Source organism: Rattus norvegicus, chromosome 18 (assembly GCF_036323735.1).
Source record: "Rattus norvegicus strain BN/NHsdMcwi chromosome 18, GRCr8, whole genome shotgun sequence".
In the NCBI taxonomy this organism is placed as follows: Eukaryota; Metazoa; Chordata; class Mammalia; order Rodentia; family Muridae; genus Rattus; species Rattus norvegicus.
In genome coordinates, this window is record NC_086036.1 from 22,338,020 (window position 1) to 22,361,176 (window position 23,157).

The 23,157-nt window shown below is 40.8% G+C and overlaps 1 long non-coding RNA gene across 2 annotated transcripts in view; it reads right to left on the reverse strand.

Moving 5' to 3' along the window:
- The window catches only part of LOC120098153 (uncharacterized), a 51,592-nt gene that overhangs the window by 4,358 nt on the left and 24,077 nt on the right, over nucleotides 1-23,157 (reverse strand). The window contains exons 3-5 of one of the 2 annotated variants that reach the window (XR_010059793.1): nucleotides 13,865-22,348; nucleotides 10,964-12,657; nucleotides 7,729-7,898 (exon numbers count right to left, since the gene is read on the reverse strand). This is a non-coding gene — a long non-coding RNA (uncharacterized LOC120098153). Of the gene's footprint in view, nucleotides 1-4,693; nucleotides 7,899-10,963; nucleotides 12,658-13,864; nucleotides 22,349-23,157 lie in introns of those variants that run through there. The other variant, XR_010059794.1, reaches the window with a different exon arrangement.

Genomic DNA, 23,157 nt, shown 5'->3' on the forward strand with positions numbered 1-23,157 from the left:
GGGTCCTGCTAAGACTGAACCCCCAGTGAACTAGACTATGCGGGGAGGGTGGCAATGGGGGGAGGTTTGGGAGGGGAACACCCACAAGGAAGGGGAGGGGGGAGGGTGATGTCTGTCCGGAAACCGGGAAAGGGAATAACACTTGAAATGTATATAAGAAATACTCAAGATAATAAAAAAAAATAAAATAAAATAAAAATTTCCCAGGAAATCTGTGAGCATCTTAACCATATAATTTTTTAATGTGGTTGTCTGCATCATTGCTATCTGTCCCATCAAACATACTCTCACATAAGGATTTAGATAGATACCACACAGAATAAAGCTAAATTATTAATAAATAAAATATTGTAAAGCTTACACGGAGATAACTAGTTCTTAATCCATAAGTTGACAATGATTTGAATAACTACATATTACATGCAGACAGCATGCGATTGAGCTTGGAGAGGAATGAAGGACTCGGCTAATTCCCTAGAATTTAGAACTTTTTAACACCTGGCCATTTAACACCTGTCTAACACACAGCTGCTACAAGGCATGATGTAGCTATTTTGCAATAATTTGGTAATGTGTGTCAAAGTCTTAAAAGGATTTATATCCTCTAAAGGATGAATCACATCGTCTATCAATAAGGTTTTTGAAATTTTGGTACAATGTGTTTTGATCTTATTCCCCCTAATGAACTTCTCCCAGGCCCACTACACTACACTCCCAATTGTGTGTGTGTGTGTGTGTGTGTGTGTGTGTGTGTGTGTGTGTGTGTGTGTGTTTAAATAAACTCACCCACCAGATCCAGTGTATGTTGCCCCTATAGTCTAAAGTATGTGCCCTTTCATGGAGTTTTTGCTGTATTTACTTTCTAAAGCTGTCTCCTTTATATTATAAATACTTTTTGAACACATGTGCAGGGGACTGACACTTGACTAAAAATTAGAGCCATAGTAGACATGAAACCTGTGTTTTCAGGAGTCTAAAAATCATTAGCTCATTTCAAGTCCAGTCCTTTTAGGATCAAAGCACAGCATGAGCACAAAGTACACATGTATGCACTCACTGATAAGTGGATATTAACCCTAAAGCTTGGAACACCCAAGATACAATTCACATACCATATGAAGCTCAAGAAGAAGGAAGACCAAAATGTGGATGCTCCAGTCCTTCTTAGAAGGGGGAACAACATATTCATGAGAGGAAATACAGGGACAATGAGTGGAGCAGAGACTGACGGAAAGGCCATTCAGAGACTGCCCCACCTGGGAACCCATCCCATATGCAGTCACCAAATCCAGTCACTATTGCTGGTGCCAAGAAGTGCTTGCTGACAGGAACCTGATATGGATGTCTCCTGAGAGGCTCTGCCAGAACGTTACTGATACAGATGAGGATGCTTGAGGCCAACCATCAGATTGTGCACTGGAACCCCAATGGAGGAGTTAAAGAAAGGACTGAAGGATCTGGAGTGGTTTGCAACCCCATGGGAAGAACAACAGTATCAACCAACCAGACCCCCCCAGAGCTCCAAGGGACTAAACCGACAACCAAAGAGTGCATATGGAGGGGACTCATGGCTCCACCTGCATATGTAGCAGAGGATGGCATTGTCTGGCATCAATAGGAGGAGAAGCCCTTGGTCCTGTGAAGGTTCTTTTGCCCAGTATAGTGGAATGCCAGGGTGTTGAGGTGGAAGTGGGTGGGTGGGAGTGGGAGCATCATCATAGAAGCAGGGAAAGGGGGGATGGGAGAGGAAGAGACCAGGAAAGGGAGTAACACTTGAAATGTAAATACATAAACGATCCAATTGAAAGAAAAGAGGGCAAACCTTTTTGAAGGTAACAGAGATCAGATGCATGCCTGGTCCAGTGGTGCTATGTTGACAATCATGTACTTGGTATCCAGCGTGACAAAGAGGAGGTGATAATGTCTCATGTTAAGCCATCAGAGTCTGGACTAAAGATTATTCTTAATTCATCAAACTCTACTGTTTAATATTCATCATTACCTCAGGGGAACTCTGTTATAATGTTAGAAACTATCACATTCTAATAGGAAAGTGCTATCATTCCTTCCATATTCCAGAAGATCAAGGAACTGAGGGGCCAGGAAACATGCCCAGTTGGTTAGCAACTTGGGGCTTATACTGTTCTCACTCCACCTGAGGCTCCATGGACAGCCTGATACTTCTAGGAAGAAGAAGGAAAAGAAGGGAGAGCATTTTCTCTTATGAGGGTGTAGATATATCTGGAACGATGAACTTATGAGCATACAAAGAACTATAGCTCTGACTTTCTAGGGAACTGGAAACTACCAAAATAATAAGCAGGGAAGAAATATGACCCAGCTTCCCTCCTAGAATGATCATGTTTGCCAATCAGCAAAGTTTCAGAGGTATTCTTTTAGTGTCTAGTCCCTGCCTGTGGGCCACAGTATAGTTACATGCTCCTTCCAATAAAATAGAATGGCTCACAAATGGACACCGTTGCTACAGGGGGTTAATAAAATCGCAGGAGGCCAGGAAAGTCAAATCGCAATTTAAAATCCTCCTTTCACAGTTGGCAGCTGGGGAGTGACTTGGGAGTGCGGGTGTCTGGCAGTGAGGTCTTCCTTGGCAGTATATTGCATCTCCTCCTCCTCATAAACCTTTCTGTTTACTTTGTGGGAGGGTAAAGTGCCTGACAGACTTTATCCAGCAGGAAGCTTTAAAATTTTCAGGTTCCCACAACCTCTAAACCAACACACACACACACACACACACACACACACACACACACACACACACACACACACCTCTCAGATATGACTGTTGGAAATGGGGGGACCTGACAGGTGTGGGCTTTGCCTGCCTGTCTCCCTCCCACCCTCTTCTCCATCTTCTGTCACACCCTCTCCCTTTCTCATCTTTTCTCTGGATTTTGCCTCCCAGGGTCCAATGCTCTCCCATTGCTACAGCCTCTCAATGCAGCTCCCCAGGGCACGTCTGCCCTTTGCACAACTGCCCACCTTTCAAAATTACTTTCTTACATTTCTAGTTACAGGCATTAAACTCCTCCTGAGACTGAGCTCAAGTACATGTTAGAAGAAGAGCAATTTAATTAAATTGCCCTCCCATAAGGTATAAATAACTCACAGACACCCTACCTTATTCATCCAATGTTTTCAGGTATGTGGGCAATTAATGAATCAACTGAATCCCTATTGCTTCGTAAAGGAGTCTGATAAAAACAGCATCTTCCACATGGGGCCCGGCTTTAGGATCCCAAACAATATGGCTCCATAGCAACCAGCCTGTATGCGGCTAAGGCAGTGTTCATCCCATATGTGAACACTTCTCAACACTCGGGTCTCCCTTGTCCGAGTCCTACAAACCCAAGCCTGACTATTTGTCTCTGTGCTGTGGGTGAAGCATCATGAAACAGAATGAAGAAGCAAAGGGGGCAGATAAAGAATTAAGATAGAAAAGAGGTGTGGGCGAGCCCAAGTTGGTCTATGTACGAATGAGAAATACATTTGTTGAAAATGAAATTGGAAACAACCACAGGGGGGAAGAGTTGATGGGGCACAGGTCAAGGGGCATGGAAGGGACACTTTATATCCTATAGTACAATGACATACTGGTACTGCATATTGTAAAAAGGCATCAATATATATGTGTGGTCTGTAGCCTAGCAACACACATACACCATTAAGGATTTGTTTACTCTGAGTGAAATCCCTCTCAACCCAGGTGCCTCTGGAAGGATACAATGTTGGTAGTTAACAACACATGGATAGCCTCAACATGTCAAGTCTTGCCTCAACCCAGACACCATAGGATAAAGGCAGGATATGAGAGGATGGTAACAAGACAGGAAAAGGCAATACATGTCTCCGGGATGTGGCTTGCTACCCGAGCAGAGGGGAGACTGAGCTTTAAAATGACCGAGAGCCTTTGTTCCTATTTTTTCCCCATGCAATCTGCTGGGTAAAGATTAGGTAGAAGGGTTTTAGATGGTTAATCCATTGTCTTCTCTCTGTTCTCTAAATAAAATGCAGTTTTAAAGGCCTGGCCTCTGTTTTGAGTTCTTGATATCTGCACGTAACAGCTCACAAAGAGCTCCGTGCTTCTGATTTCCCTTTGAGGAGGCAATCAAACTAAGAAACCAAATTCATGGTTTGGTCTTGGGTTTGAAACAGCAGATAAAGGCACTAATATTCTAATTTTGTGTATATTTCTGAATGTCCTTAAGTCTAAGTGTCATCATTTGTAAAATTAGGGATTGGTAGAGATAGCTGCATGTCCTGAGAGACTGGGAGAACTGACTGGTACTTACTGCTACCCATAATATCTGTTATGGGGACAATCTAGACTTAGGGGTCAGAACCATAGCCTCCTTTTCAAATCTACTAGGTCCAGTGATTTGTGTCATTGTAGTATAGAAGAAAGGCCATCTGCACAGAGAGATGTGGTGGAAAGATCTTTCACGTTGTAGTCAAATACTTGGGTTCTTGGCCTGGCCCATTCTCACAATAACTGAACTTCAGCTTCTTCATGTAATGTTGAGATGCAGTCTCTTTCTCCCAAATAGGGGTTATGAATATCCCCTCCCTTCACCTTGATGTTACATAATTTCTGACCTTTCCTATTGTCCAGACCAGTTGTCTTGAGAGTGCAGGGGAAGTAGCCTATTGACCAGTCAAAGCAAGCAGAGACAAGTCGGGGGTGAGCCTACAGTTTCTTGACATCAGATTTAAAAGAAATTGCATAGCAACGACTTGTAACAGTTCTCTTTGGAAGTCATATATTGGCAAACCATGTTATAATTCTGAAAATACAGTTTTCATATTAAATACTGGATGAAAAACATTATAGAATATAATAAGAGCCTTGCTGCTTCACTTGATTAGTAGTTCAAATGTTTCTTTTTCTTACCTTTCTAAGGGCAATGTTACAGAAAGATAAAGAAACAAGAGATTATCTAAGACAAAGAAGCTGGCAGTTTAGAGTTTAAATTCAGATGCTGGGCTGTCAAGTGTGTTAATAGGAAGGCCATGGAGGTCAGGTTACCAACATTTGTCTTTTCTAGGCATAGAGGATCTTTGATTTTTTTTCTTTTTGGTTTGGTTTGAAATTGTTTTTGTTTTATCCATCACTGAAAAGATTCTGTTAGACTATATGAGTTTCAAAGTTCTCTCTGGGTGGATTGGATGATTGACAAACACATTTCTCATCCCAGACCAAGGTACTAATTTCAGGCTTAAGGAAAACAAATCTTGACCTAAGGTCCCTTCAAGAGCTGGGTCCCTAGAGGGTCAGGTTTGCTTTGCATGACCTGGAATTGCTTATCAGAGCTTCTCCTTCTGCGATGTTTCACATTACAGAGAGTGTGTATGTCCCCCGCATATGACAAAAGCCACCTAGATTGACTCGGTCACTGCCCTCATTTGCACGGTCTGTTCCCTCTGATGTACTCATCCAAGCAGAAAAACTATTTGTAGTCTCGCACTGGTCCTGTTCATGTGTCTGTGGGTGATGTTTCAAGTGTGATGCTAAGCTTGTCTGGATAGAGGGTCTGCTTTTTACTACATGTTAAGTTTCTGAAACAAAACTTGGATGTGAATGACACCAGATAGGCATAATAGAGACAGGAAGGAAAGAACCTAACTATACTGCTATTTTTGTAAGTGAATTAATTGTCTATTAAAATGCAATTAAATTGAAGCTCAGGAAGGAATGTATATCCTAAAAGGCTCAGAAACAAGATGTGCTGTGTAATTCATGGTTAGGGACTGGTATTGAAGACAAACTTCACTTTGCAGTGAGTGATACAGACTTACAATAAGATCTATGTCAGCCCCAACTGGGTCATTGCACATCATCTATCAACTTCTGCTTTCAACTATGATCATTTACTTAATTGAATAAAGCTTTCCTGACTTCCTTAGATCATTGGTCCTTTTAAGAAGTGATGTCTTTTGCTGCCACGATCCTGTTTGTTTGAACTTCCTTCCCTTTGTAGTTCTTATTTATTAAGCATCTCCTATGTGCAGATAACTCCCTGGGAGCTTACATAGCCCAGACAATAAGACACACCCACTCTTCTGGAAGATGACAGGTCCTGTGAGAGGGACAGGGAGATAAGTATCTATCATGGGCTGAAGTTCCCCTTTTCACCCACTTCATATATTTAAATGGTAACTACCAATGCATCAAAGTGTTACTGTGCTTGGAAAGAGAATCTATAAAAAGACAACCAAGGTTAAATGACCTCATTGGAGTAGACACTAGTCAAAATGACTGATGTGTTTGTGAAAGACAGAGACTGGAAGATAGACAGTCAAGGGGAAGAGAACCAGACAAGGAGAGGGGTCTTGATGATGCCATCCCTGGCAATTCTGTGAACTTGACTCATTGCTGTTTCTTCCTTTTTTAATTTAAATATGATCACAGCATTTTTCCCCTCCCATTTCCACCCTCTAACCACTCCCATGGGCCTTCTGTTGCTCCCTTTCTCAACCTCAAACTCATATCCTCTTCTGCTTTATTAACAAATATATAAATACAACCTGCTGAGTTTACATAAGATTATCTGTATGTATTCTATGATTTTGAAAATGACCACATTGTATTTGTATTAAGCTTCCCTGGGGAAGACTTTTCCCTCTTTATCCAGCATCCTTTAGTTGCCTGTAGTTGAGAAAACTAAAGGTGGAGGCCCTGTGAAATTTCCCATTCTATGTTAGAATGTATGTTGGTAGCATCCTGGTTCAGACCTAATTTAGCCCGGTAGATGGGATATCGTGGACGTAGTTTTTCTGAAGACATATCTCACAGCAGGTTTCTTGTTCCTGTGGCTCTTCCAATATCCCTGACTGCCTTCCACGATGAGTCATGAGCCTTCAGTGCAGGAGTTGTGTTGTAGATGTGTCCTTGGGACTGGGCACCACAAGATTCCTTGTTCTCATTATTTCTGTGCTTCTTGAGAGTCAATACATTTCTGTTGTTGAAGTTATCCTGTCTATGACATTTTTTAGAGCGTTCCTTGTAACCTAATGCATATAAATTAATTCAGCTCAGGAGAATGAACTGTGAGGGAAGATGTGTCTGAATGACAGACAAGTGTAGAATAATGACTTCTCCTCTAACAGTTCACATAGGCATAAAGGCAACTGTTGAGGAGAATCGATAAGGAGCTCTATTACTCTTCTTACTTTGCAGATAGAAAGCAGTCACAGAATGGTTCGTAAATTGCTCTCAGGACGGAGCTAGGAAGTGGCATAGCATGCATTTAAATCAGGGCAAACTTTTTTCCAGTTAGTGGTTTTATGACTATGCTATGTTGGTCCTATTTAAAGTTACCAACAGTAGTAATGAACTGGGGAAGAGAAGCATGCAGCCTTCCAGGAGCTACACAAATATGGTTTGAACAGAGTCTAATGCTGGGCGGATCTCAGAGGTCTTAGGAGTGGCACTCACTTTGAACTTCACCTGGTATAAGTAGAATCTTGTTTGTATTGTACAGTTGAAGCTTAAGCCTTGATGGTCTAAGTCTTCAACTTAGAACATTTTCACAAGTTAATATATCCTTGTAACTGCTACATACATCAAGAAACATAGTATTACATGCTTTCAAATATTTTTATATTTTTGAACATTTCCTCTAATACACACTGACTTCTGAGAGCACGAACTTGAGCTAGCTCACGTTGATCCTTTGTATAAGTACAATAATATAGAACATATTAACTTACAAACAGTTGTTTTGGTCATTCTGCTACTGTGAGCAAAATTTTTGCATATGTTTGCATATGTTTATGATGAGTCTTTTCTCTTTGAAGTGTAATATTTCAGGGTCTATCTGTGTAAATTTCTGTGTCCATTCTCTTGTTCACTGATGCATAGGTGGCTTCCAGTTTAAGGGCTGGAATGAAAAAATTAAATATGTTAATTTTTGCATAATGAGCACACACACCACACACACCACACACCACACACACACACAACCACACACACACATACATACACACACCACACACACACACACCACACACACACATACACACACACACACAGACACACACACACACACTCTTAGTGATTTCTGGTTCTAGAATTTTCATTTGCTCAGCAGTAGTGGCTACTGCTAAATACCACATGTATTTGACTGTGAAATACTAAAAATTTACCACATTCATATTTTTCAATCTACCACTAAAAATGCAAAAAAATTAAAATTTCACTATGCTCATTAAATTATCAACTAAGCTCTCTTAGTATTACTATTTCTATGATGAAACACCAAGAGCAAGGCATCTTTTAAAAGACAGTATTTAGTTTGGGGCTAGCTTAGAGTTTCCGAAGTGTAGTCCCTGGCCATCATGTCAGGCAATGTGGCAACAGGCAGGTAAGCAGGATGCTGGAGCAGTAGCTGAAAAGTTGACTTCCTGATTTTAAGGAAGCACAGAGAAAGATTCAGATAGGGCCTGAGATAGGTTTTTGAAGTCTCAAAGCTCACCTCCAGTGATACAACTCCTCCAACAAGGCCACGCGTAATTTTTCTCAACAGTATTGGCTATGCCACACGTAGATATAGGAATGAAGAAGACCAGCTAGGCACTAGTTCACTATTAATTCATTACTCTCTGCTTTTGATACGGTGTCATGTGATTCACCACTTCAAGTTTGTGTCCCCTCAATTTCCTCAAAATAATGGATTGTAACATGAAATTGTGAGCCAAACAATCTTTCTCCCTTAAGTTGTTTTAGTTGGGTTATTTTCTCCTAGCAACAGGAAAAGAACCAAGGGTAACAGCCAGGGTGAATGTGTTTCCAGATAGTGTTCTATAGTATAAAATAGAAATATACTGATGTAATTATGTCAGAAGTATATTAAAGCATGTATGCTGTTTGTTCTTAAAGAAGCTTTTATCGTTATTAGATTAATGGTAATAATTTAGTATGATTATCATTATTTTAAATAGCTGCATGGCATGTACCTGTGTCCTATTATTTATTTACTGATTAACAGATAGTGGATTCATTTCTAATTATTTCATCTTATAAACAACACAATAGTAACAAGACAAATTCATCTATAATTTTATATTTCACAAAAGTTGAAGAATGACTCCTAAAAAGAGAATATATACCAGTAGTTACTTAATTGAATTGTGAGAAAAACTTTAGGGTAGTAGTACTGGTAAGAAAGAAGCCAAGTGTGTAGGTTTGCTAGGTTTAAGAGAACATCCTAGCACATCATGGCTCAATTTTGTATTTCATGTCTATACCAGACATATTATTTGCACTTCTGTTGGACAGTAGCCTACAAGTTATCATGCATATACCAGACATTGCAATGCAGAGCCATTGTCTAAGAGACTTAGCTCTTCTCTGGGAGCACCTATATAACAGTGCTCCAGAATAATGTCTGGAGGCTCTGCAATCCATTTATTCTTATTTCCAAATTTGGGGTAATTTTTCCTGAGACATATTTGCTGTTATACTTTGATATATTGAAAAACAGATATGGAATAATAATAAAGCCAGAGATCTAGGATGAGAATGCCCACCTGGGATCTAGGATGAAAATGTCTACCTGGGATCTAGGATGAGAATGTCCACTGGGAAGAATTGCAGACATGCAGCATCTCATGTAGCCTGTGAAGGGCATCTTCACATTCTTTGTTATATTTGTCGACCCTTGATTTCCAGCTAAGTTATAATCTCCTCACAGGAGGGAAATTGCATCTAATATTTTTGTTAAACTAGTTAAACACTGAAATGACCAGTTTGAACTATTTAGAAGCAATTTCAACATTTATTTACAATGTTTTTTTTAAATTATGATAGCTGTGGAATTCCTCTATACATAAATTTATGAGATGTTTCAAAGATCATTGAGCATTATAGAATAGGAAAGCACTCTCTTATGTGAGTACCTTAGATCTGGATAGTGATGTGTACTTGTAACCTCAATACTCGAGAGGCAGAGACAGGGGGTCAAAGATCACAAGGCCAACCTGAGATAGCTAAGAAGACTATGTCATTAAATGCCCCCCAAAATATTACTGTGTTAAATAAATAAAAGTATGATCAGTATTTGGTCTCAAAGACTGGACTGCATGCTGCACTATTCCTAAGAGAACATCAGCCATCAATTTGCTCTTGACCTCCTAGTCAACTCTTAACCAGCCCTCTATCCCAGTTCCTGGGAGAAAAGAAGTTATGTGCCAATTTTCTATCTTCATGGGTTTTTTCCTCCAGTTTTGTCTTAATCTTGGCTTTAAAATGAATCATGACTGGTTTACTGGAGTGAACCAACACTGTTATTACAGCTTGCCAACCTTTTCTTGGCTCCAGCAAAAAGAAATCTATCTGAAGGCTGCTTTTCATGTTGCAGCCTGATATCCAGCAGCACAGTCGTAATGCCTGGGCCACATTACCCAGGTCTGCTTATTATTCCTTCTGAGGTGCTCAACTGGGTCACTGGCCACCTCTGTTCTTCCAATTTATTTTCATTTAGATAAACATCAACAAGCAATATCTTAAACAACAACAGCACAAATTGTTTTAGGGACATCAAGATTGCTGTCAGAAATGTTTCTTTCTGTCACATAGGAACAAAGTCACTGAGTAGGACAAGTGACTTGGTATATTGTTCCAGGTTGTTTGTTTACCTCTTGAGTCTTGTGGAGGAAATAAGTAGAAGGCTGCAGGAAGGTTTTTCTTCTTCTTTTTTTATTATTTAGATTGTTGTTTTGTTGTTGTATTGCTATATGTTCTTTTTGGGGATATTATTTTATTTACATTTCAAATGTTATCCCCTTTCCTGATTTCCCATCCACAAACTCCCTATCCCATCTCCACTCTTCCTGCTTCTATGAGGGTGCTCTCCCAAATCAACCACCCACCTCTTTCCACCTCCCCACCCCGACATTCCCCAACACTGGGGGGTTGAGCCTTGGCAGGACCAAGGACTTCTCCTACCATTGGTGATCAACAAGGTCATCCTCTGCTACATATGCAGCTGGAGCCGTGCGAACTTTTTGGATAGTGGTTTGGTCCCTGGGAGCTCTGGTTGATTGGTATTGTTGTTTTTATGGTGTTGCAAGCCCCTTCAGCTCTGACGGAAGTTTTCAATAGGTTTCGATAGGCACCTCTCTGCTTTGGACAGAGTAATAGCATCAGTAGTTTTCTTTTAACACTAGACATCTTGTGGAATAATTCCTCACATGCCTTAGGGAGGGTATGTGACTCTTTTTAAATTAAAGTAAGATCACATGGTGAAATTGACTAGCTTCATCGAGCCCTTCTTCCTGAACCCACCTTAAAGGAGAATTGTAAATGTTTCAAGGTTTATTTTAGAGCATTATTAAAAAGGAAACTGTGCTTTATGTGTATTCCTCTGAGATCAATATAGATTGAAGCCAATATGCGATCACCTCTTCATTTCTGTGTGCAACAAAGGAGCCCAGAATGGTATATGATGTGCTCATCTGCTAGCCCTGGTCTATATACTGGGCTGACCAGGGAGAAAACGAATTGGATATTTCAGTACTTCAAATTAAAAGGTAAATGCAACATCTGCGATCAAATGATTTGGGAATTTGGTAAGAAAGACACAATTTTGAAAGAATAAAAATCTTAGAACACTAGTGTCTTATTGTGGAAAATAAAGATGAAGATTCTGTGGTTTCAGAAAAAGTTCAGAGTTATCTCTTTGGTAAGGTATGAATCTGAGAGCAACCTGCCTCCCTCAGATTCCCTCAGTCATTGGCACTGATTATCCCTTTCTTGAAAATGCACTGCCTTTTCTAGTACCTAGGAGAAGCTGAGAAACCCTGAGGGGTGTGGCATAGCATTGTTCGACTTCCATGTGAAGAGCTTTATTTATTCAGTTATGAGAAGAAAGTGGCCCATATGTGCATGAGAGTGAGGCCATCTACTGGAGCATGGAGAACCTACTCATGGTTTTGCTTTTGTTCTTTCTTTTTTGACAATTTAATAATCAAATGTTTTAATCAAATCTAACCTCCCTTCACTCACTGCCATTCCCTTCTCTATCTCCCCACACTTTATCCCCTCAACTTCATATTCTTTACAAGAAGCAAGCAAGCAAGTGAACAACAGCAACCGTTGAGCCATGTAGTGCTGTCTATATGTGCTTGGATGTGGAATCATTTTCTGGACTATGGCTAATTTGTCAGGACCAAATTCTCGAAGAAAACATATTTCCCCTTCCCCAGTAAGCATTAAGTGTCAATAGCCTCTCAACTATGGGTGGGTGAATGAGACTTCATGAACCACTTACTACCAATGCTAGAACTTTGTCTGGTTTGACCTTGTGTGGGTCTTATGCATACTCTCATAACCACTTTTGAGTTCATGCATATAATGTTTCTAATCGATGTTGCTTTTTAATGTGAATACTTAATTTAAACAATGTGCTTCTATGATATACCTATTTCAAGACCACATATAACTGCTCACAGTGGCATAGCTAAGTTTCTTTAAATGGTCACATTATGTCCTTCTTTTTTCAGCTCTGTGCCTGAATAAGATAACCATAGGTGCTGTCTCACTGAGGTGAGAGACAGGATTAAGACTGTGTCCTCTCAGTTCTGTACTTAGGATAGTCATGGGTACATCTCATGGAGGTGGACAATCTCCAGTCATTGTGCCTAGAAGACAAAGAAACATACATTTTTGCTTTACAGAGTACTACGTGTGGCTTCCTTTCTCTGGTTTTGAGTACTGGACTGCTCTAATGAATTGGTCTACCACCCTGCCTGCTCCCCATATTGTAGAGCCATGCAACTTCTAATCTCTGCCTCCACCTCCTACACACCCAGGAGAAGAAAGGAAGAGATGGAGTTTCTTATTTCTACATTTCCCTTGCCAAACAGCTTGATGGTCTGTTTGGTCATCTGTAGATTAGCTCACAACTTTCAGGCCTTGTTGTAAGTACAGTTAAGCTCTGTGAACTGAAGAACACTTGGACAATGTGGTAGAGACCATTACCATGGATCTGCCTACTGTAAGTATATCACACAGCCTTTCAGAAACCGCTTCCTGGGAGTACATGGTACAGCCTCCCAGAACCTGTCTCTTATAAGTACTTGATAGCCTTCCAGGACCTGCCTACTGCAAGATCATCACCCAGCCTTCCAGAACCATAGCACTTCCTCTTCTCTCACCCTAGTCTCCATTGTTTGAGTTGTGAAGAACATTTGAGGATTGCATGGGTTGGTCTTGATTTAATTTGCTCTGTCTGTACCTTTGCAGGGTAGACAATTATAGAGGAAAAGCATGGCATGCTATCTGAACTGAAGGTGTTCTGAGATGAGAAGCAATTGTGCAGGAAATCAGGACACCTGACTAAGATGACATCATCCTGCAATTATTTTTCCACTACTTGTGATAATTAGGATGAGCGTTAAACCATCCATAGATCTGGGATTGCAATTCCTTAAGAAGCTCAGGCAGACAATCAGAAGTTCAATGACTAGGCTAGAGTGAGTTCAAGGTTAACCTAGGAAACTTATTGAGACCCTGGCCCTAAATTAAATATCGACAGAGGACCAGGCAGGGAACTAAGTTAGTGGAGGCATATAGGAGAAAACACTAGAGCAATCCCAAGAACTACAGACACTACCAGCAGTACCAATGAACAACCAACTCACAGAGATCCAAATGCCAGTCTGTGTATCAGGACTATACACATCTCTCCTGATTCTCTCAGCCTTGTAATTATTATTTTTATGAATAAAATGAAAAGAAATATAGAAGTACAACTAAAAATTTGATTTTCCCAAATTTCATGCTATATCTATTTACTACAGACACCCCAGTTAAGTGCACAGTTTCCTGCCAGCTGATAGAACCCACCTAACATGCTCTGGAGATGCCTCAGCTCTATTCTTCTTCCTCTTCCTCTTCCTCTTCTTCTTCATCATCCTCATCATCCTCATCACCATTATTATTATTATTATTATTATTATTATTATTATTTGTTGTTGTTGTTGTTGTTGCTGATGCTGTTTTGCCTTTGGAAGGAGGCTCATCAGCTCTTTCCTGTGACATGGCAGCAAGTAAAGTACTGATGACTGACAGCCAGGAGGGGGCTCCTAGGAGATGACAACAGAGCTGTCATTGAACAGGGAGGACAGGTCAGGATTCATGGTAAGAACAAGAGAAAGAAAGTGCCTTTGGTGAAGGCAGAAGGGGAAACAGTTCAAAGGGAGTGAAAATCATTGAGGGTTTTGGACGTGAGTCTTTAAAAAAAATGTAGGTTTAATGATAACCCCCCCCCCCCCAAATGGAATGTTCTTGGGATGAGCAGAAAGAGAAAGTTTTGGTGTCTTATTTCCTTAAAGACTATAGAAAGCAGAATTGTAATGGAAACTCACAAAGGAAGTTTCAATAGAAAAGGTAACAAGGAACAGCTTCAGCTTATGTGTGGAGATTTTCTGATCTATTTAAAATAGCCCTATTTGAATTATTATTTCCTTTAGGCAAAAATATCCAATTAAGTAAAGTCATTATTTAGGCAGTGTCAGTAAATAGTTTGAGAAGAAAGCTGCAGTTCAGGAACAAGATGCCTGGCTGTGTCAACTGTTTCCTTGTGGGTTCTTCTACAGCTTAGAAATTCAAGTATTAATTTATATCAACAACCAGAAAGGATGGCTAAGACTAATGAATTTGTAAGAAATGGGAAATCTGTGTGACGTGGCTTCCTTGTTCCTTAGATGCTCTAATTAGCCTGTGTACATGCATGTCTATTGGGGTGATGAACAAATAAGGTTTAATAACCAACTAGGGCATGATGTTATTAAGAAAAGGAGATTAGAGACTTCTTGTAACCTCAGTGGGCACATAGCCTGGGGTGGGGCAGTGATTTGTAGTTTAATGGCAGCTCACGCTGCAGATCACATCCAAAGTCATGTTGATTAAAACTCTACATGGACTGTGATAGAAAAGGATAGATCTTAGTAGCCAATTTCAAAGATGGATCCAGGCCAGGCAATATCATCTTAGTAAATGACTTCAAATTTAGAAAATTAACCTAGAAAATGTAAGACAGAAGAAACTTGATAGTCCTTATCCAAACCTCTGCAGGTAGTTATCCTGGTAACAATTATGTTTGTCTAATCTAAAGATTAAGCTCTAGAAGCCATTGAGGAATAGCTGTCCTATAATGAGATCGCCACCTTCAGAAGTGAATATTTTCACCTCAGTGAAGTGTCCTTAAGCAAGCTAGAAGGCTGCCTGGCATGGAAGTCACAGCATGGCCAGCCATACTGTGCCAGATGGGAGAGGGCTGTGCTAGGGGGTATTGTGGTTGTTTCTGAATGATTCTCAGAGCTTAAATAATATATAGTATGATAACAGGGATTTGAAGTGGAAATTTGTGGTTTCTTTGGAAACTCAGTTGTGTCATGGGACGATTTTCTGTCTTATGAGAGGATGCTTTGGTTGCAGCAGGCTCATGAGAGGGTGTTTTGCTAAGAAGAGACATGTGGTGTTCTTCTAGAGGCAGCCTGGGAAAAGGGCATGTGATGTTTTGCTGGAGTAAATGCTGGAGAGAACATGTTATGTTTGGAAAGGATATAAGCATAGTCCAGGGGACAGTGGATGGTGCTGCAAGGTATTCCTTGCTGGTCATCACTTGTCATGACTTCAAAGAGAGAAACACACCACAAAGCCTCAGGTGTTGTTTCGGAGATTTCTTGCCACTTTTGCGGACTGAGGACAATTGGCAGAGCCTTGCGGTTTCTTCTGGATCAATCTGCTGTTGCTGATTTGTGAAGGAGGTTTGTGAGACCAGACTTTGCTTATCTGCGAATGGCATTTGCAAGTGGATTGAGTTGCTGCTGCTGATTCATGTGAACTAAACTGCTTATATTCTGGCAATACAAACTGGGTTTGCTCCAAAGAAATACTTCTAAACAGGCCCACATCCTCCTCTGCTCTATTAACCTTTCCTTTCCACTGCTTCTAGTGGGTGGAAGGATAGAAGGGATGTTAACGTATTTAATAACCCTTCTTAAAAGTAGGTTTTGAAAAATCTAAGACTACAGGGATAAGTGATACATGCTACAGTATCGGTACAGATTCAAAGACTCCAAGGCCTCATGGATTGAAAATGAATATTCACTGAGGTTCCAAGAGTATGGGAGCTTAACCAACTCTGCTGTTTAGAGAACAGGACTTCAGGATTAGAGAAAGGCTTCAGGTTGGGAGTCTTGTAGGTTAGAAGCAGCAACACTATGTAAGGAAAAGAGACTGTGTGGATGCACACAAACACGTCTTGCTGTTAGGTACATAGTGCCTCATGTGACTTTGAACTCTTTCAGTGTGATAACACTCAGAATCACAAACCAAAATCAACCTCCTCTCTTTGTAGAGTATCCCACCTTTGGTATTGTATCATAATAATACAAACTTGTCTAGTAGAGTGAATATAGAAAACAATGAACTGGATGAGAGTTTTAGCACTAGATTGCCTTACATCCAAGCCTGGCAAAGATAGTAAAAGCAAGGAATTCTGGGAGCACAATTAATGATTTAGTAGATCATTTATGGAAATAGAATGAATACTTATGACACTATAATAATTCCTGGGCATTTCTAGAAACAGTGGGCTAATGTTGTCTTGAGTTAAGTTTATCTTATGTTACTCCCATAAATTTTTACCTAAATATTTCTCATGTTCCTCTCTACAAATACCAGGTGACCCCCAAACCTATTTTCCTTAAATATTTTAGGCAGAATTCAAAATAAAGAATCCCACAATTCTTATTTCCTAATTACTAAATTGAATATTCACCTAGGTGCTGCCATTTTAAAACCTTGCTGCTGAAGTAAATAATGACTTAGTTGAATTTAAAAGAGCTAGTTACCCTCGGTTAGTTGAATAGGTCCAGTGGAATTAACTGTCTTTTAAAATGTATACTTTTCTCTGTTGAGACCATGTAAATTTGGAATAAGATCAGGGCAGGGAAATGACAAGCATGAGAGAGCTGACACCCACACAATGGAGTACTACTCAGCTATTAGCAACAATGACTTCATGAAATTCATTGGCAAATGGATGGAACTAGAAAATATCATCCTGAGTGAGGTAAGCCTCTCTCTCTCTCTCTCTCTCTCTCTCTCTCTCTCTCTCTCTCTCTCTCTCTCTCTCACACACACACACACACACACACACACACACACACACACACACACGGTAAATGGATATTAGCCCAAAAACTCAGAGTAGCCAAGATACAATCCACAGACCATATGAAGCTCAAAAAGAAGGATGACCAAAGTGCAGTGCTTCAGTCCTTTTTAGAAGGGGGAACAAAAATATTTATAGGAGGAAATACGGAGACAAAATTTGATGCAGAGACTGAAGGAATGGTCATTCAGAGACTGCCCCACCCTGGCGATCCAGCCCATATACATACAGCCACCAAACCCGGACAATATGGCTGATGCCAAGAAGTGCATGCTGACAGGAGCCTGATATAGCTGTCTCCTGAGAGGCTCTGCCACAGCATGACAAATACAGAGGCAAATGCTAGCAGCCAGCCACTGAACTGAGAACAGCGTCCCTATTAGAGGAGTTAGGGAAAGGACTGAAGGAGCTGAAGGGGTTTGCATCCCCATAAGAACAACAATACCAAACAACCTGAGCTCCCAGGTACCAAAGCACCATCCAAAGAGTACACATGGACAGACCACCTACATATACAGCAGAGGATGGCCTTGTTGGACACCAATGGGAGGAGAAGCCCTTGGTCCTGCCAAGGCTCAACCCCCAAGTGTTGGGGAATGTCAGAGTGGGGAGGCTGGAAAGGGTGGGTGGTTGGGTTGGGAGAACACCCTCATAGATGGGGGGGGGAGGGAGGGTGGGATAGGAGGCTTATGGATGGGAAACTGGGAAAGGGGAGAACATTTGAAATGTAAATAAATAAAAAATATCCAAGAAAAAAAGAAGAAAAAAAAAAGAAGATGAAGAATAAACACAACTAGCCAAATAGTCTGAGCAGGACATTGAAGTGGCTAACAGAGCTCTAAGGCATGTGTCTCAGTTCTGCAGTGTGGCTGGAATTCTGCTAACTCTTGTTTAACTTGCAGAGGACTCATTCATAGAGACTCTTACAAGGATTCTAACTACACATGCTTTGGTTTGGGCTTTGTTAAGAATGAAATACTGACTCTAAGGTACAGACCTGTGAGATGCTGGATGGCTCTCATTAAATGAGCAAATCCGCGGTCCTTTACTATAACAGCTATCTAGAGACAGAGCATCAAAAGGGAGGAAGTACATCCTATACTATAAAGAAAAAATAAACACAACTAAGATAGGACTGGGAGTGCAGCTCAGAGTGTCTGAGTGGATGTTTTGGATCTTCTGTACCTTAAAACCAATCACACAAAAGAACTTTATTAACTGATGTGATTGGCATGGTAAAGGAGTTAGATTTAAGCTTTACTTTTTTTCTGTTTTCTGTGTTGTTTAAAAGGAAGAGCCATTGCTAAATGGTTAGCCCTGAAAATAGACACAAAAGTAACATTAAAGTTAGGAATAGTAATAATAATTAAGGAAGAGGCCATAAACCTGAAGGGGAGTGAGAAGGGGTATGTGGGAGAAAGGGGGAGAAAGGAATGTCATTATAACCTCAAACAATGAAAAGTAAAAAATCAAAAGGAAAGCAAGCTGCATAGTGGTTGGAAGGAAGATAATAAGCAGCACCCCTGCATGGTCTTTGCTCAGTCCCTGCCTCCCGTCTTCCTGCCTTGACACGATGAGTTTCCTCAGTGACAGAGAGTTGTAAGCTGAAATAAACCCTTCTCATCACAACAAAAATAAAGACTCATTACTCAAATCGAAGCTTCTAGTCTTTCAGTGTGAGGATGTGATTCCTCTTTCTGTCTGTTTTCTTGGATTTCTCACACCCACATACTAACCAGGAATGACCATGCTTAGCTTCCAAGACTAGATCCTGCGTATTCTAAGTGGTCTAGCTGACACCTCTTTTTCTTTGATTATTACTGGTTTGTAAGTAGACTCAGCAGGTGCACATAAGACTATGCTCTCCTCACAAGTTCCATTGCCAGCTCTCTGCAGCTAGGGATGGGATTCATGTGCACCCCAGCCCCTCTGCTTCTTCCCACTTGATTCAGCTTGAGTGTTACCAAGCCTTATGCAAACAGTCACAATTGTGAGTTCATATGTTCAGCTGCCCAGTTGGGTTTGAAGGACGCTGCTTCCTCATAGCCATCCACCTTCTGGCCCTTTCACTCTTTCTAGCCTCTCTTCACAATGGTTATTATGCTTTGGAAGAAATAGGTATGATATAAATATCTCATTTAGAGTTAAACACTCTTTTAACTCTTCATGCCTTGGCTAGTTGTAGGCCTCTATGTTCATTACTGTCTATTGCAAATCAAAGCTTCTATGGTAAGAAATGAGAGTTAATAATGATAAGTCATTAGTAGTTGTCATAACAAATGCCCACTTAGTAGGTTGGGTTCTCATCTAGGGAGCATGACCTGTCTAGACACAGTTTATTGGCCTGATAATGGTACCAGGTATGAAAATCTTGTGGAGTGAGACTTAAAATCAGTGATTAAGTGTTCTTTTGTCGTAAAAAAATGATTACAATGGCAAAACAAAAAAATGAAAAGCAAAGCAAACAAAAGTCAGTGAGTGGTATTAAGTGTCCTTAGGTACAGAGAGTGGGGAATCTGGAAGCAGTGATGGGCTATACTGATGGGAGCCGAAGGCAGTTCTCTCAGGAGCTTCTGCACAGGAAGGAGATGGTCACGAAGGTTAGCCACTCTAGGGAGCAGAAGGGAGAGAAGGAACAGAGGGGTGTGCAGATGACCTGAGAGGACATCAGGAGACTCACTGGGCCATGCCAATGTCTGCCACATTGTGTAACTCCTTTGTCACTGGAATAAAGGGTTTGGCCTTTTCATGTGTTCAGGAGGCTACAACGTGTTCAATGTCAAAACAGATTTTGCCTGTCTCTTCTGCTTGTCTTTGCCTAGCTCCATACCCTTATCAATTCTGACCCTGAAGATTAATATGCACTTGGAATCTGATTAAAATGAACAGCCTTACAGGAAAATGCATTCTGCCAGAAGCTGCTACTTCATGGGCTGTGGAATAGGGGCATGCCCCGCTGACCTCTGCACTACAGGAGTGTTTTTGATGACTGTGCATCTATGTGTAAACCTCAGCTCGCTGTACGCATAGAGTATAGCAGTTCTGTGGCAAACTCTGCATCCTCTTAAACTGAAATAGTACAAACCACCCACCCATAGCACAAACAGCTATGAAATATGACGGCAGCTTCAGAGGGAGTCCTCTTTCCACCAGCAACTTGATCCTAAGCTGGAGCAAGGGGTTCTGCCCGCAGACTGGGAATGGTATGAAGGCCAGATTAAGCCATAAAATTGAACAGTCCTGTCACCAGACACTAAGATGAGCTCTCGCAGGTCTCTATTCTACCGAAGGTGCCACCGTTCTTATTAAACAATAGGAGATTAAGCTCTTGTCAGGTGAGCTGATGAATTTTGAATTGATTTCTGTCTTCTGCAATGCCACTGATGTTTTTGACAGATATGATTTATGGGTCCTTCATTGAGTCTATTCATGAGAGGAGTTGTTTATTTGGGTTGATGGCAAGCTTCTAATGTTCCCAGTGAGAAATGCTGTGGGGCCAAAGGGATGGCTGGGGCAAAGGTTTCCCGGGGCTGTCTGGGGAAGGCATCTCATAAATTTGTAATCAAGAGCCCTGAGAACTGATGAGGGCAGGCTGGCTTGGAAATTGTTTTGGTGACATTTGACCAGTGGGATGCATCTGGAAAATATATGTCTGCTGCTGCTGCAGGCCCTTCCAGTGAAAGTTCCACTTTTGTCCCATTTTGTTTTCTCTATCCTTTTTCTGAGATGACATAGCCGATATCTGCATAGGGAGGCAAGGACTTTAACCCCCCTTCCCACACCATTATGCTATAAAAATAATGTTACTTAGTTAACTTATCTCCTTAAGGCATTCATAGCTCATTGTCCTATGTATGTAGCTTGTAATACAGGAACCACTTGAAAGTTTGCAAGTAGAATGGGTTCTGTATTTCCATTTATTACGAAGAAAAACACCTACCCAGATCCAGTGACTCCAGGTTCCTACTAACATACACACACAGATGTCTTGGGAGAAACTGCCCACTGCTGAAGAATCTTCTTGCTTTAGGGTACCTTCCTACTCTCTACTCCATGTGGAGGGGACCAAGAGGCCCTTTCTTCCAATTTAGTACATCACTGCCCAGTTGTCCGGAATTCAAACTTCTCTGGGGATTGGATGAAGAGTCAGTTGAAAGTATATATATATATATATACATATATATATATATATATGCATATATATGTGTGTGTATGTATATGTATATATATATGTGTGTGTATGTATATGTATATATATGCATATGTATATGTATATATTTGCTTCTTTGTTTATGTAAATCTTCATTGTCCCATCCAGGTGCTCATCTATGTGCCTTGTCCGCCTCCCAAGTGCTGGGGTTACAGATATGAACATCTACGCCTGGATCTACCTTCCTTTTTCATAGCTACTGTTTCTGATAACATATCTCAAACGGCTTGCTGACAATCAGATCACAACTTAGTGTTGGCTTCTCAGGCAGAGCAGCCTAACTTCCAAGATTCACAGATGGGACAGGCAGCCATCATAGAAGTGAATAGGGTGGGGCCAAAGGAGATCAGGAGAGCTTTTCAGGGAGACAATAAAAATGTCTTAGATCTTCCACACCTGAGAACTGTGTTGTAGGTTGGGTGCTGCCTCAGAATAAAATTGTCCTTACTTCCACTGTCCCCCGAGGCTCTTATCTCAAGAAACAAAAAAGAATAAACAATTAGTTTTATAATTCAAGTCTTGTGATAATATTTAGTACATATTCTATCAAAATATGTATATTCTCAGAAAAGGACATCTGGAACAATAAAATGGGCATCTCGCTGTGTTGACTCTGGGATCGTGGGGTACTGCAGCTTTCATGAGCTTAGAGAGTTGATCTCTCCAGGGCTGGCAGGAGGTTTTCACGTCTTTGTTCTATATTTAAGCAGTGCAGTTTTTTATTAGGATCATTTCCAAACTTTGTAAGAACTTACACAATTTTTCTTTGATTTTTCTCCTAAATACGATATCCTGGCTTTCTTTCTTCTGATTGTTCAGCACGACGCAGCTTTCACCTCTCTTTGTTGTAGCATTAAGTAGATCTGAGTTACAGGCTGCAAACAGGGAACTCAGCCTCAGGAAAACCTCAGGACCGTAGAGAAGTGTGGGAAAATGCCTGCTCCCAAACAAAAAGGAAGCAGCTAAAATTAATTGAGAGGATGTTTTTGTTAAAGCTAGTCCATGTATAGACTGGGGTTTTAGAGTTGTTTGAAATATTAATAAAATAATTGAAATAAAGGCGCACACAAATTGAAAATTAGCATAAAAACCTTAATATAGCAACAAAGCCATAGTACAGATACAAACTCAAGACTGACAGCAGATCACGGGAGCACTCAAGGGGCCCAGGATACTTGGGACTTTCCTAATAGGACCTTAGGCGTTTTATTGCTAAGTGGTGTACTATTGCAGCTTCTTTGATTGACAGACTTGGTTAGTTCTGTAAGTCATTGTTCTCTTCACATGTCCTTCCCAAGATTGATCTTATTTCAATCATATGAAAGTTTAATTATGCATCAGACAGAACATGGTAAATAGTGAATTCTCCCTAAAAGTTCACGCAGAGGACACAATTAGTTTCATTACCCTTGCACTCAAGAGCAGTCTAGGCTGCATTGGCACCATCCTTCTGTACCCAAATACCTTTGGAAAATGCTTAAATTTGGTTTATTGGATCTAGTCATTGTCTGCTCCAGGTCTGAAGTCTCAGTGTGCAGAGGGAAAGGGGAAAAAGTCCACAGGAAGCAGATACACGGAGGGCTGGGAAAAGACCAAGGGGTTACAGAGCCTGATTCACCTCTTAGTTCTGTAACCAAAGCTGTTCACTTCAGCCAAGCATCACAGACAGGAACAGTACCACCAGCCCAGCCTATCTTTCATGTTCAGTAGGGAAAGGGGTAGAACATACAGCAGCTACATGAGTCT